At 42.0% G+C, this 4,269-nt stretch overlaps 1 non-coding gene across 1 annotated transcript; it reads right to left on the bottom strand.

Annotated features, from left to right (window-relative positions):
- Positions 1–413: 413 nt before the first annotated feature.
- LOC125171364 (U6 spliceosomal RNA) lies at positions 414–520 on the bottom strand. Its single transcript, XR_007154283.1, has one exon. It is a non-coding gene; the product is annotated as a U6 spliceosomal RNA (small nuclear RNA).
- Between the last annotated feature and the right edge of the window lie 3,749 nt (positions 521–4,269).

The raw sequence follows: 4,269 nt of genomic DNA, 5'->3' as shown, positions 1-4,269 counted from the left end.
AGATCCCTGAGGCACCCTGAAGCTTCCTTTGCCTGAAAGACTCGGGTGGGCAAGACTGACCCCAGCAGGGCTCTCCAGAAAATCTACTCTGAAGTTCCAGGTTGGGCTAAATACCCCTTTCTCTGTTCCATACCATACTTCTCTTTATCCACCTACCTATTTTACTAAAATAATCTTTTTTATTATTATTATTTTAGAGAAAGAGAGAACAAGAGTGGGGGAGGGGGCAGTGGGAGAGAGAGAGAAAATCTTAAGCAGGTGCCACACTCAGCACAGAGCCCAACTCAGGGCTCAATCCCACAACCCTGGGATCATGACCTGAGCCGAATTCAAGAGTTGGATGCTCAACTGACTGAAATTATCTTTTTAAGTGTCAATCTTTCTGTAGTAGAACTCTTTTTTTTTTTTTTTTTTTTAATATGGAACGCTTCACGAATTTGCGTGTCATCCTTGCGCAGGGGCCATGCTAATCTTCTCTGTATCGTTCCAATTTTAGTATATGTGCTGCCGAAGCGAGCACTAGAACTCTTTTAGAGACAAGTGGTAGAAATTCAACCCAAACAATTTTTTTTTTTAAGAAGGAAAGAAAGAGGGGCGCCTAGGCGGCTCAGTCGGTTGAGCATCTGGCTTCGGCTTAGGTCATGATCTCACAGTTTGTAGGTTCGAGCCCCGCATTGGGCTCTGTGCTGACGGCTCAGAGCCTGGAGCCTGCTTCGGATTCTGTGTCTCCCTCTCCCTCTGCTCCTCCCCCACTCATGCTCTGTCTCTCTCCTTCAAAAATAAATAAAAACATTTAAAAAAAAATTTAAAGAAAGAAAGAAAGAAGTAGGGAGAGAGGAAGGAGAGAGGGAAGGAAGGAAAGAGGGAGGAAGGTAGGAAGGGAGGAAGGGAAGAGGGGAGGAAGGGAGGGAGGGAGGGAGGGAGGAAAGAAAGAAAGAAAATATCCCCCACAGTTATCCCCCCAGGGAAACCCAGGGAGGTAACTAGCTCCTGACCAACTGGATCCAGAGGATCAAGTGAAGTCTTTAGGTTTTCTGATTCTAATTTTCAATTCTGCTTATCACCCCTTGGCTTTATTCCTTCCATGTGGTAGTCAAGATGGCCACCAGTAGCCCATATTTACATCCTCCAGTTCAGGGACCCTAGTAAAAATGAACTTTTCATTATAGCCACATATCAATTCCTTGTAATGATCTGATTGACCTTACATAGGTTGTGTGCTAATCCCAAAACCAAAGACTATGGCTAAGGAAATGCAGTTTTGTGACGAGTCAAACAGATCATTAATGTCAGTATGGCTCATGGTTTACTGTTTGGATCAACTGACTAAATACCTGTTATTTTCAATTTTTATTTTTAATGCTCAAATATTCACATATTTGTCTAGTGGGAACCCCTACAATCTAGCTTCTATGTAATTTTGACAAATTTTTCAGTCTTTGAGTACTTTCTTCCTTACTGCTTTAACAAAATGTTCAAGCTTATCTTGTACATTACCAGCACCTGTCCTGTAATCAACCAGTTCTCCAAGTAGCCCTGTTTCCTTTTAGTGGTAAATGGTATTTGGAACTCAATATCTGGGTGCTGGGTGATCTGGGTGCTGATTGCTATTGCTATTGTGTTGCTTTTCTCAGGCCCTACCATTGAACAGGGCTAGGGAATATATTTATGTATTTATGTATGTACATGTGTATACATGTATGTGGGTGTATATATGTATGTATATGTATTTAAAACCACATCTATTTCTTTATCTATATATATTGAAAAATATACTGGGGCACCTGGGCGGCTCAGTCGGTTAAGCGTCCAACTTCGGCTTAGGTCATGATCTCATGGTTCATAAGTTGAAGCCCCACGTCAGGCTCTGTACTGACAGCTGAGAGCCTGGAGCCTGCTTTGGATTCTGAGTCTCCCTCTCTCTCTGTCCCTCCCTGACTCGCTCTCTCTCTCTCTCTCTCTCTCTGTCTCAAAAATAAACATTAAAAAACAATTTTTTTAATTGTCACAAGCGACTTGAGGACTAATGGTTACTTTTAGAATATTTGAAGCATAATGTCTCTGAACATCCTCCAGGAGAAGGAATAACCCACTTCTGAGCACCTTCATTTATCTTCTCTTTGAAGTCTTGGAACAAATCTATGGGGCACTGTTATTCTCCTGAAGAGATGAGAAAGCAGGCTCAAGTGGTACCTTTGCCCAAGGATGCACAATGGGAGGGGAGCAGAGCTGGGGCCTGACTTCAACCCTTTTTTTCTTCACAAGGCTGGACTCCCTGCACTCAACCTACACCCCCAACACTAAGGAGGAAGGTGACACAACTGAGAAGAAGTGGGTGAAAGAAAAGAGAGAGGTTGGTCAGTGGCAGAGCAGGACTCAAAAGCAAGGCAAGGATTACGGGAAGACCTTCAGAGAAAGAGTTACAAGATGGTCACTGCCAAAGAATCCGGACAGAAGTTACATCTGGGTATTTCAAGAGTTTAGAAGAAAAGGACTAAGTTACTTCACTTAAACTTCTTTGAAAAACTAATTTAATGATTAACTTATGTAACTTTAAGACAACTAAAATGTAAGGGTGCCTGGGTGGCTCAGTCAGTTAAGCATCCTACTCTTGATTTCAGCTCAGGCCATGATCTTATGGTTCATGGAATTGAGCTCTGTGCTATCAGCACAGAGCCTGCTTGGGATTCTCTCTCTCTCTCTTCTGTTCATGTATTCTTTCTCCCCCCCCCCCCCCGCCTCTCTCTCCCAAAATAAATAAATACACTTAAAAAATTCTCCAAAAAAAGAAAACTAAGGTATAAAAATACTGCTGAGAGGAAGTTATGTCTAAAATAGAACACCATAGGGGCACCTGGCTGGCTCAATCAGTGGAATATGTGACTCTTGATCTTGGAGTTGTGAGTTTGAGTCTCATGTTGGGTATAGAGATTACTTAAAAATAAATAAATCTTTAAAGTAAAATAAAACAGGGGCACCTGGGTGACTCAGTCAGTTAAGCATCTGACTCAATTTCAGCTCAGGTCAAGATCTCACTGATCATGAGATTGAACCCCGGCTTGGGTTCCTCACTGATAGCATGGAGCCTGATTGGGATTCTCTCTCTTCCTCTCTCCTTGCCTCTCCCCCACTCATTTCTCTCTCTCTCTCTCTCTCTCTCTCTCTCTCTCTCTCAAAATAAAAAATAAGCTAATAAAATAAAATAACACCACTAATAACATATAATTTTCAAGTTAGTACCCGTGACCTTGCACACATCTTTTATACCATGTGATTAGGAGATCTCATAGCCCTGGGAACTGTAATAGTTCTTCCAGCAGAGTCATCCTGCACTGGTGTGATCTAGCTATGATGGGGGTACCACGAGGCAGGAATTTGTGTTTTATATGTGCATAAATCTTAAGCACTTAGAATAGCACCAGAAATATGGGAGGTGCTCACCAAGTATTTTTTGAAGGAACAAATCCAGGAATTTGTGAATTAAAATGTGGCAAGGCCTCTGAGAACCTGGTGGAACAGAAAACTACATGTTCCCCTGGTTCTTTCTCCTCTCAGGAGGAAAACCTGGCTGGTTGCCCCCCCACCTAGGAACAGGTTGAGCTCATAGACTACACAGAATCAGCAGGCCTGATCAGATCTGCAACAAGACTAAGAATAAAGTCTGTCCCAGATGTTGATAAATAAGACAGAGGGAGAGTAAACCACGTGGATCCCAGCAGCTGCAAGCCACAGTAACTGAGCACAAGGAATGTGGCCAGTCCAACTGAAATGTTGAAATGAATGTAAAATTCACATTGGTGTCAAAGACTTAACATGAAGAAAGAATGTGAATAAAATAGGTAAAAGTGTCTGAGAAGTACAAACTTCCAGTTATAAAATAAATAAGTCACAGCGATGTTTGATTGATGATGGTTAGAACCAGATTGTTAGCAACAGCAGTAGCAAAAAAGAACTCAAAGTCTGAACAAATTTTAAAGACACAGTATAATCTTCTGACTTTTCTAATATAGTGAGAGAGCAGAAAAGTTGTCAAAAATGACTTCGCTGAAGTAAACAACAGAATATAGTTACCTATAACTGAGATGAGAAAGGTTTGGAGGCAGGCAACAATCAGGAGTTCCGCTCACTAAGGTTAAATTTGAGATGTCTCCCAGACATTCAAGTGAAAATGTAGAGGAGGCATTGGGTATTCAAGTTTAGAGCTCAGCAGAGAGGTATGGGCTGAGATAGAAGGAGAGGCACACAGGATGTGCAAGGACTGAGCCCTAA

The sequence above is a fragment of the Prionailurus viverrinus genome, chromosome B4 (assembly GCF_022837055.1).
Source record: "Prionailurus viverrinus isolate Anna chromosome B4, UM_Priviv_1.0, whole genome shotgun sequence".
In the NCBI taxonomy this organism is placed as follows: domain Eukaryota; kingdom Metazoa; phylum Chordata; class Mammalia; order Carnivora; family Felidae; genus Prionailurus; species Prionailurus viverrinus.
The sequence above is the reverse complement of the archived record's forward strand: the minus strand, read 5'-3'. Positions and strand labels throughout refer to the sequence as shown.